A 12,208-nucleotide genomic window follows, 5' to 3' on the forward strand; every position below is an offset into this window, starting at 1 on the left:
TCTGAAGGTGATCATTGCATGCGATCGAAGCTACTTCCGAAATATGTCCAGCTGAAACTGAAACTGTTATCACAACTATTTTAAAAAGTAGCTGATAACATCCAAATATATCGGGGCGTTCTGTCTACCGCACTTTTGGGAAAATGGAAATTTTTAATTCACGATTTTTTTTAAATATTCGCTGTTTACGGGTTAATTGTGTATGATGATGAAGTTAAACGGAAAACTGTTGCCCATAAGCTGAACTTACTAAGTTTGTTAGCATTTAAGACAAATATTTAGAAAAGTCGAAGGCATAAGGTCAAAATTTTTCGTTTATGACAAGAGAATAGAGCAAGTAAAATAATTTAACCCTTTTTGAAATCAGACAGAAATAAGAAACAAACATCTGAAATGAGGTGTGATAGGATAAGGTGTGAAAGCATATTCAAATTTAGATCAAGTGAAAAAAAAACAATAAGCGAAGTAATAGATAGAATCCATACATATTAAGAAAATGGCTACATGTATGTATGTTCCACATCTCCTCCTAAATCAGTGGATCTACTTCAACCAAACTTGGTATACATATCACTTACTGTCCGAGTGTGGGGATAAGAAACACCTACGTCTCAAAGGAGTAGGGGTGGGGGTGAAAAAGAAGCGGAGCTCATGACGCGCTTATATTCAGTATTTGGGAATGAGAGCACTTAGGTGACTTGCAACAAACTTTACACATAATTTCAAACCATCAAGAGAATTTTTCTCGTCGGCATCCGCCATAAAATGCTGAATGGGAAAAGTTTATTGGTCACTAATTTTTTGCTGTTCAAGCAGTAAAACTCCCGCATCAGGCGTGGCCTTTTAATTTATTACTTCTTTACTACTAACTCTACTCTTTACCACTAACTCTATTATCAACACATCTTGCATACAATAGGCCTATAACACTAAATGTATCTGCAAAAATATGCCATTGTACGACGCACAGTCCAGGAGATACGACGTCGTAAACACAGAGCTGCATAGAAACGAAACTGTAGGGCGGAAATCGCTAGAGACGCATGTGAAATATATGTAGAAATATATGTGAAATATATTAAATTGTGTGACTTTTGTAGGTAGACCGTTTAGGTTTTTATGTCGGTAACGCCACGTAGCGCTCTATATGAAAATCACTGACTGTTCTGTGTGAAGTCTGTGGCTGGTTGGCATTGTTGGAATATTTGCTATTGTAGTGTTGGGCAGTTGGATGTGAACAGCGCGTAGCGTTGTGCAGTTGGAGGTGAGTCGCCAGCAGTGGTGGATGTGGGGAGAGAGATGCCAGAGTTTTGAGCGGACGATCTGGACGTGTGTCCGTCAGAAAAAAATAAATTTGTTTAACTGGATGTCACAAAACTATATATCATTATGACTTTTAAACGCTGTTAAGGTAAATACATTGTTTGTTCTCTAATAAAAATCTTTCATTTGCTAACTATGCCTATCAGTAGTTAGTGCCTTCGGTAGTTAGAATCTTTTATTTAGCTGGCAGTATTGGCGCTCGCTGTATTGCACCAGTTCGAGTAATGAAGGTTTTTGTGAGGTAAGTCATTCATGAAAGGTATAGGTTATTGTTAGTGAGGGCCATTCTTTTGTAGGGATTATTGAAAGTCAGATTGCGTTGCGCTAATAAATATTGTGTGTCAGTTTAGTGATGATCAGAATAAGTAGAGAGAAAACTGTCTGAGTACGTTGAGTTTTGCTCAGATGTTTGAAAATCAAATAACTTAGAAGTTTATCAGAACAGTCATTCTTAATTTTCAAAGGGGACGTTCCAATATGCGTACGTAGGCAAAGTTGCGCGTAAAAAGTGCTCCTAAACGTCAGGATCAGTTTCAACCAAACTTGGTATACATATCACTTACTATCTGGAAACAAATGCTGTGGAGATAAGAACGTTCAACCTCATAACCAGCAACCTCCTGTTGGTGTGGACGTGATGCACAAACACGAAGAGAATCTGTTCATTGTTTTGAATTAAATTTACATCTTTTGACAAGTTAATGGTTTGAGTTAACTGCAAATTAACTACTCTGTTTCTGATTAATTAAAGTTTAATAAATTCTTTGCGCAAGTGTAAGGAAATTGATAACTAAAAACTATAATTAGTACGCAGAAATCGGAACGTATTGTCAAGATTTATTTCAGTGGAAGTGGCGGTACGAATAGCGGCGTGACTGTTGTTGCAGCAGAGCAGAAACATTTCCGCGTGCTGGACAATCCGGTGTATGTCTCTTCTTCTCGTACTAGGTCCACCAGAGTCTGTCCTCGTGCAATGACAGTATCTGAAAGAGAAATGATTGGTAGTCCTATAAATTTCCGTAATTCAAGACAAAAGAATAAACGGACCCTTGTAATAGTCGTGATGGCGAGCAGACTCGTCCACCAAATCAGTTCATATCAATTCCGAAAGACATAAGCGAAGCCGTGTTCATGTGAAACCAAGGTATCTCTGAAAATCGATAAATAGACGTACGTTCTGTTTCGGAATCTTCTACTATATTTTCTAGATAGCATTTCCCGAATACGGACGTTTACAAAGTAATGAATTCTCTCGTCAATATTATGACTTGAACTTTCCCATGATAAGAATTCATGCAAAGGTGGCCTTTAACAATGTACCTCAATATAAAGACTCTCGTCATCACAGGGATCGAGAGTTCGACTATCTCGTACACTGGTTCGATTAAAGTTGTAATGCACCCGGGAGGAAAGGCGGTAGATGTGCAGTACTAATAAAAGCTAGCCTTTAGCCCTCGAGACTGTACAGCACTCCCTAGATACAGAAACGTGGCTGGATATTTAACGACCGTGTGCCTAAACCCACGTACCTGCTCCTTCCCGCGGCGGTTAATCTGCTGCTCTCTGCACTGCCTGCTATGATAGGTCCAGTAATAACGATTGTCTAGCAGTGAGAGGAGCCATTCACACCAACAATACCAAGTTGATCTGTATTCTGTTAAACACCCGCACAGGGTGGGAGTGCGACATTCACTATTAACATTATTCCACAAAGGACGTGATCAGTATCTGTGCTCCAAGTACGTGTCCGTTGTAACGTATAAGGTTGTTGTCTAAATGATGGCATCCAATGCAAAAACACGGTGCATAGAACACAAAATAATCACTGTTCAGCGGATGTTTTATCAGTTGACGATTGGCACCGTTCTTCCAACAGTACTAAACAATTCATTAGCATATAACACGTGAGCGAATCGCAACGCGGATGCTTCATAAAATTTCGGGTACGATATACGAACTAGAAAGTACCTGCGCCCGTGATATTCAGTCAGTGAAAACTATATGTATTTCTTTCACTTAGACCTAGCAATTAGGATCGCACAAGTCCACATTATTTTTCGTTACCGTCGCGACGCGGTTGATTGTTGTTCTCCCGACACGACACACGAAACCGAGAAACATCACTTTTTGGACAAACATTGATACTGCGTCGCGAACAATGATATTAACCGCGGAACTTGTATGGCGAACATTTCCAATTAGTTCACCATAACTTGTAAGCTGTGTGCTGCAACCACATCACCACACCAGTCTGCCCACTCTCCACGAACCCATGACTCCCCACTGTTGCTCTGCGCTCGGCAGAGATGCGACTAGCGATAGTCAACGACGCAATGCTATGCTTACAAAGTGAATGCTATTTACCAGCTTGAGAGTAACATAGTTAAAATACAAAGAATAATTATGAATATCTCGGAACGCTGAAGGTGCTCGCAGGCAAACATTGCTGCTTGTTCCTTATAATAAACTACCGACATCGCTAAAGTGCAAGAGATTTCTGTGGCAAAGAAAGTACCGATAAAAAGAACGGATGAACAGTGAGGTGCTAGAGGAGTGAGATTACCAGGGAGAAGTTAGCAGAGAGAAAGGGATTGGTAGACTCTCCACAGACAGAAAAAGTACTAACAAGATAGTATGGTGCCATTGGCAGAGAAAGTATCAGCGAGGAGATGGTAAGAACGGATGGACAGAAAGATGCAAGAGGAGAGAGAGTACCAGTGAGGAGCTGGGCAGAGAGAAAGTGATCGGAAGAGATGCTACTGAGGGTACCAACGAGATAGTAAGAGTAGATGAACGAAGAGGGAAGAGATTACCAACGAAGAGTTGGTCAAAGGATTGCTTGGACAGAGAGATGGTCAGGGCAGATGAGCAAAGAGATGCAAGAGGAGATGCACAGACAGTGGAGAGAAGAGAATGTGGAGAGACAGAGTGGGGAGGATGCGATGGACAGGTAGAGGTGGAAAAACTGTAGGAGGGCCGAGATGGGTGGACAGTGAAAGAGGGAGGGAGAAATGGACAGAGAAAGGGAAGATGATATTGAGAGAGAGGGGGAATGAGTAGCTGGACAGATAAATGAAAGAGGAGGAAATGTACATCTAGAGGGAGGAGGAAGAGGTGACGACGAGATGGACAGAGAGTGGGGTGTTGAGTAGAGATGGGCAAAACTGTTCTTTTCAGAGATCGGATTAGAACTGTTCACTCCCTGAAATGAACTAGCTCTTTTTCATGACTCACCACTCATTCACAATAGAAAATAAATGGAAGGCACATTGCCCTTTAAACTTGGTTTATTCCAGTACTACACCTGTATTTTGATCTTATTTGATCCTATTTTGAAGTAACACAGATAATGAGTAAGAATTTTGTATTGTTTATTGAAATTTCCACGATATGACCAAGTTTTTGATTATTGATATATTTTGCACTATTGTGGTTTTTTGGGTGATCAGAAAATGTTGTAACTTGAGATTTACATTAACAATATATTTGGCTATAATGTATTAAAATTTCATTAACCTCGTACAAATACATCGCAAGCCATATATTTTTAAAATGAACGTTTCCTTCCGAAGACGCCTAAAATCGCAAAATCCGTACCAGAATAAGAAAAAAAAATATAAATTTGACTGTAAGACTAAAGTGCTGCATATAGCCTCACGCAGAATAAAACAAGGAAAATATTGGTGTATCACATTTTGCGATACGTTTATCGGTTCCCTCGTAATTAAAGCGTAAATTCGAGTGTCCATAATAAAAATCCTATAGTAAGAGGAGTCGTCAGGAACCTAATCTGATCAGTTTAAACAAATAAAAATAAAATAAAAGCAAATGATGTATACATAATATAATAAAGTAATATACATAGCGGTATTACTACGAAGAACAATATCCAGTAGAGACGAACTCCGATGCAGAGGCGCTGAGTCGAGTAGGTCGAGCCGCAAGCTGTATTACTGCGTGAGCTAAGACCGCAGAGACCGGAGTGACGCCTGAGTTGCTTTGCTCAACGCTCTGGCTAGAGTCGAGAATGGTGGGGTGAGCGTTGAGCGGGCGAGTTCCGAGGGTGGGGGGAGCGGTGAACGGCCACCACTCACCCGCTCCGAGACAAATCGTCCGTTCTCTTGTGAGCAGGTTGTTGCAAGTAGTTCTTATGTTCTCCGCTAGGAGGCTCTCTGTCCTGTTGCTCGCATCAACTGCCCAGAGGGCAGGACGTGCGACTGAAACGATCGCCGACAGAGTGCGATGCTAAGTTAAGCTGCGCGAGACACTGCACGCGGCAGACGACGCACAGAGACGGCACGGCATATGTGAAACACAAAATCCAATGGGTCACTGCACAATGCAGGCAGCCAAGGTAGAAGCAGGGCAGAGGCCGCCGCCGGCTGTGTTGTATGGCGTGCACTGTACTCTGACCAGCAGAGGCGCCGCTGATATGCTCCATCTCTCTCTCTCTCTCTCTCTCTCTGCCGTGGGAAACGTTTGGAGCTACCATTCTTTTTTTCTGAATCACTGATTGTTCACTCCTTTGAAAGATTCAACTCTATGAATCAGTTCATGAGCGGATCCCCCATCTCTAGTGTTGAGGAGGCAGAGAGATAGGGTGGGGAGCAGGAAATGGGCAGAGAGCGGGAGGAGAAGGTGGGCAGAGGGGGAAAGACGGGATGGACTAATAATACTGGAATGAATACATAGTTAGGTTCAAAAATGGTTGAAATGGCTCTGAGCACTATGGGACTTAAACATCTGAGGTCATCAGTCCCATAGAACTTAGAAGTACTTAAACCTAACTAATTTAAGGACATCACACACATCCATACCCGAGGCAGGATTCGAACCTGCGGCCATAACAGTCGCGCGGTTCTGGACTGAAGCGAATAGAACCGCTCGGCCACACCGGCCGATTATCGCGTAACTTCTGCGTCTTTGTGTAACAAATCCAGTTACTTTTGATGTAATTACAGTTCACATGCTCAATCATAGACCAATATACATAATTACTGTTTTTATTTTGCACTCAGTAGAACGCTCTTCATGATCAGAAGGAAGAGTCTCCTGTTATTATAGATAAATGCAAAAGTTGTATATAAATAACAGAAACATTTTTTATATAAGTTCAACAAAGTATTGAAGTGATGTCTGACATGTTTTTGTTTCGCGTTTTTTCTTTTTTTTTATTTGTCTTTTTGTTGAGGAAATTTCAGTTTCTAGCGTTACACGCTGGATCTGTAATGTATTCTTTATTTTTACGACAACATCCCTCTCTTTTGCTTTGCAAGTTAACAATTTCCGAGTAAAACCTGAAATAAACATCGCAAGTTTTAATTTTGCTATGAATACTGATTCTTTTTAAGTAACACACAGAAGGATAACGTAAAATAAAAATGTTGCATAGGTTACCCAGTCCTTTATCTATCCTCACTCAGTTTCTCAATGGTTCACTACTCTGCCCCTTTTGAGGGGAATCTAGTAAGACACTGATCGCATGTATAATGAAAGTGATCGTTACGAGGTAACAATGGTTCACCACTTCCCTTTTATAGGGGAGCCTAGAAAGACAGTGATTGCATATGTAAAGGAAGTGATCTTTACAAGGTAACGCCCGATAGGTATGCAACACGCCTAGCATACAGGTAATGCGGGTTCAACCTTAACTGACCAAAACTACTAGGCTCAAATGGTTCAAATGGCTCTGAGCACTATGGGACTCAACTTCTAAGGTCATCAGTACCCTATAACTTAGAACTACTTAAACCTAACTAACTTAAGGACATATTACACACAACCATGTCTGAGGCAGGATTCGAACCTGCGACTGTAGCAGTCGCGCGGATCCAGACTGAAGCGCCTAGAACCGCTCGGTCACCCTGGCCGGCAAACTACTAGGAAAACTACCGTAGTATTACTACTTATGACAGTCTACGGCAGCCTAAGGTTTTCTATAAGGGAGACATTCAATTGGGCTTTCATGGGACCACGACAGCTGTGAACAAAGTTAATATTATTGAATATCACCTCGTATACTTGATTTCTTCCCTAATTATGATGGCCCCTTCCAGCAGGTCAGAAAGCCAGAATCGTGCTGCAGTAGTTAGAGAAGCATTTGTGGACTAGCGTTGATGTCTTGTCCACCAAATTCGCCTGATCTTAACATTCCACATCTTGGATGCCCACACATCATCAGCCCATACCGGTGGGACCTGTACATAGACATTGTAACAGTCCACTAATAGTGACTGTATTCGTTTACTACCCAAACCTTCGGTCTAGTTGTCTGGGGATGTTGTTTGATGCATAAGAAGTTGAGAAGACAAATACAGTCCAAAATGGGGAGGGGGGGTGGCAATTTCTCTGTGTAATAGTAGTAAAAAATGTTCCAGAGAGAGCGATTTAAATAACTCGAGATAGCTGTGTGTGCCGTGAGCGGTGCAACAGGCCACTAACAGCGCGGCGCGCATGAGGCAGCGCCAAAGAGGACATGACTTCGGCAGAAATAGATTCAATTTATTTCATCATTAGTGTTATGCCCAAAGACGAGTTTTCACATAGTAACTCTCCATGTTCTCCTGTCTTCCGTTGTCCTCTTCATGCCCACTTAATTTCCACTTCCCTTCACGTCGTCTATCACTTTGTATCTCCGCCTTTCTCTCAATCTCCTCCCACAAACTAAATCTTTCAAAGCGCTCTCGTCTCTACGAACGTCCCATTCAGATTTTCTTCCTTTCTCTTAATAACCTGCAGCCATTCTTATTCTCTCACCAACCCTTTCCAGCACTCTTTCAGTATTCATTCTTTCCACCCAGCTTTTCCTCTCAATTGTCCTCTACATTCAGGTCTAGAACCTTTCTAGTTTCGATTTCATTCTCTCTTCTCGTTGTCCATACTCTGCCCCACAGAGTGCCGCACTACAGACAAAGCACTTGCCAAGTCTATTCCTCTTACCTTTATTTACTTTGTCACATAATAATCTCCTCTTTCTTTTGAATGCCTCCTTCTTTACAGCAATACAAGTTTTCGCCTCCTGGTGGCATCTCAAGTCTTCAGTGATCGTACTTCCAAGATGTTTAAGTGGTCTTACTTGGCTAGCATTAATTTGTCCTATCTTAATATTTCACAGTCGTCTTCCTTTGACGATCATCATACTTTTTGTTTTTGCAGCATTTTTTCTCATCCTATATTCCACACAAGCTTTATTCAGATCTTTCAGCATTTTATTTACAGTTTCTTCACTTTCTAGGCGCTACAGTCTGGAACCGCGCGACAGCTACGGTCGCAGGTTCGAATCCTGCCTCGGGCATGGATGTGTGTGATGTCCTTAGGTTAATTAGGTTTAAGTAGTTCTAAGTTCTAGGGGACTGATGACCTCAGAAGTTAAGTCCAATAGTGCTCAGAGCCATTTTTTTTTCACTTTCTGCCATTAAAGCCATCTCATCAACAAATCTTATACATTCTGTACTTTTTCCACGAGTACACACTCGTCTTTTGCCATCTAAGCCATTCACAATTATCTATTCCAGGTATAAATTGAACAATAAAGGCGTGAGGTAACAACGTTGTCTGTCAGCCCTTCCAGTACTACTTCCACCTGACATTTCATTTCCAGACCTTAATCTCACTTTTTTTGGTAATTATAGATTCTGTACCAACCGTCTCTCCTTCCAATCTAATGCTTTCTTCTTCAAAATATCCATCAGCTTGTTCCACGGTTCTCTGTCGAAAGCTTTTCCAAAATAAAAAAAAAAACAGCATAATTTTTTCTATCTTTCTGAATATATCTTTCCCCTACGATTCATTATAGGCTAATGGCATCTCTTGTTCCTTTTCCTCTTCTAAATCCGAACTGTTCTTTCCCAATCCATCCATCCAACTTAGTGTACAGCCTTCTGAACAATACTTTAGCTGCATTAGAAATTACACTGATAGTCCTACGTTCTTCACATTTTTTGGTATTTTCTTTCTCGCAGTTGGTATCATAACCGTAACAAGGAAGTCATCAGACCAATCTCTTTTTCATATGTCTCATTACACATAGAGAATATTTACTTCTTTCCTCTGTTTCTCAAACACCCTTTAACACTTCTACCGCCAAGTACATCGATTCCAGATGCCCTACGATTCTTCATTGCGTTGTCCTCTGTTGCACTTGGTGTTGTAAAGACAGAAGCACCAAGCCTGAACTAATTTCTAATGAATGTAACTGTAACTTGTGAGAATTCAAGTTAGGGAATAGTAACGGCGTATTGCTCTAGAAATACAAGAAAATATTGTGATGTGTGACTAAAACAGTTTTGAAACTTCCTGCAAGATTAAATCTGTGTGCCAGACAGCGACTCGAACTCGGGACCTTTGCCTTTCACGGGCAAGTACTGAACCGACTAAGCTACTGAAGCACGATTCACGACCCCTCCTCACAGTTTCACTTACGGCAGTATTTTTTGGCTGTGAGTCGTATTTCTCGTCTAGAGATGTATTTAGATGAATTAATGGGGGCGTCTTGTCACACTCCGTGCGACTCCCCCCGTCGGAGGTTCAAGTCCTCCCTGGGGCATGAGTGTGTGTGTTGTCCTTAGCGTAAGTCAGTTTAAGTCAGATTAAGTAGTGCGTAAGCTTGGGGGCTGATGACCTCAGCAGTTTGGTCCCATAAGACCTTACCACAAAATTCCAATTTTCCAATTAATGGGACGAGTACCTACCTATCTGAAGGCAGAACTAGTCTGGGAAATTTTTAGTAGGAAATTGAAAGCATTTTTTTAATGAAATTGATAAGCTGCTTATGCCTTGGAAGACTGATGTTCGGCGGTTTTAATGTCTTTTGAGAGTAACGGCTATAGGTTCTATTGTCCTTCGAGTCTGGGTATGCAGTTAGATTTTAATCAATTCAGGCCTCGATTTGCTATTATTAGTTGGAAATAACACAGGGGATTTATCCAGGCCCCCTTTATTGTGATCCTTACCCTACGTCGGTAACTGGTACACGGGGCGCCTAGATTCCGGTGAGCCAATTGGTCGGTCAGATATCTGCCACCCAAGTGAGTGCCCCGAGGATACGAGAACCACCACAGTGTCTGGTGCCACACACTTCCCGTAACGTACTAAGGACCTGTCGAATTCGTGTCATGCAGGCTGGTCCCAGCGGAGGTTCGAGTCCTCCCCCGGGCATGGGTGTGTGTGTTTGTCCTTAGGGTAATTTAGGTTAAGTAGTGTGTAAGCTTAGGGACTGATGACCTTAGCGGTTAAGTCTCATAAGATTTCACACTCATTTGAACATTTTCATGTCATGCAGAATAGCTGGCGTACCGCGTTCCAGTAGTGGACCAGCATGCTATTTTAGCAGGTGGTCATGACGTTTTGACTCTTCTGCGTATGCTTCACATGTAAAAAGAATTGGAAGACCCAAGACGAAATGTAATGAATGCCTGACGCCAAAAAATGACGATGGATATGTATCGTCCAGCGGTGTCCAGCGATTAACTGGTCAAGAAACGGTGCTTCTTCGCTAGCTCTCGTATTTGTTTTACAAATTTATAGCGACGCTGAATACTTTACCCGAGTAAGGAGCAATATTTCATTCACCTGAACACGACCCACAGATCGTATTTATCCAGCTGAAGAAGGCCACTTCAATTAGCACTCATATTTCATTTTTTCCCCTTGGGATCAGCACTTTAAATCGGATAGTCCCGCTTTAAATAGCAAATCGTAATCGCAAAAGTAGGCGGTGCGCCAGCGGTTCCGCACAGGGCAACTAATGAGGAGATATTTCATTAGGAAACCCGCTCTGCCTGAGATTCCACAGTGCTACTTGCCGCGCACGTGACTAATACCCGCTCATCGCTGCGCAATTATCCTGTACGGAGCGGGTCTGTAATAGGCTGACAAGCAATTAATTTCCTCCATCTTTCCGCTCGCTCGCTCCCATTCGGCTACCAATCTGTTGGTTTTTCCTAAACGTCTTATCTATTTCATTCCATTGCGGCATGGGTAATCCGAGCACGAATACGTTTCTCTGACGCATTATTTGTGTGTGTGTGTGTGTGTGTGTGTGTGGCGGATTTAATTGTTACTACTCTGAGCACCTTCTCTTGACGCCGACTATAGGCAATAAATCTGCTCTTAGGATTCTCTTGTGCACCTCCAAGAAACTTTGCGCTCGATTCATCGCTCAATGCGTAGTGGAGAGTCTGCCAGGAAGTTTCATATCAGCGCACACTCCGCTGCAGAGTGAAAATCTCAGTCTGGAAACATCGCCCAGGCTGTGGCTAAGCCATGTCTCCGCAGTATCCTTTCTTTCAGGAGTGCTAGTTCTGCATGGTTCGCAGGAGAGCTTCTGTAAAGTTTGGAAGGTAGGAGACGAGATACTGGCAGAAGTAAAGCTGTGAGGACGGGTCGTGAATCGTGCTTGGGTAGCTCAGATGGTAGAACGTTTGCCCGCGAAAGGCAAAGGTCCCGACCGGCACACAGTTTTAATCTGCCAGGAAGTTTCATATCAGCGCACTCTCCGCTTCAGAGTGAAAATATCATTCTGGAAACTTCGTATGATAGTTTCAGTCGACCGCCTGTGCCACCGATTCGCGACTTGAGCTTTGCAAGTCCTGTGCCTTTCGTGAGTGAGCTACGTACATTAGCTGATTCAAAATATCATTACTCCCCTATGTAATGCGGAATTGGCCTCTAGATGTCACGAGAGGCGGATTTTCTAGTATGAAAGGTGGCCAGGAGTATTGTGTTCTCAGTAGAGAAGAATGGGTCGGTAAGGAAGCTCAGTGACTTCGAACTTGGACTAGTCACTGGGTATCATCTGAATAACATATCCGTTAGGGATATTTCAACGCTCATAAAGCTACCGAAATGGAAACGCGAAGGAACAGCCAACGCTAATCCAAAACCA

Source organism: Schistocerca cancellata, chromosome 7 (genome assembly GCF_023864275.1).
Source record: "Schistocerca cancellata isolate TAMUIC-IGC-003103 chromosome 7, iqSchCanc2.1, whole genome shotgun sequence".
Classification (NCBI taxonomy): Eukaryota; Metazoa; Arthropoda; class Insecta; order Orthoptera; family Acrididae; genus Schistocerca; species Schistocerca cancellata.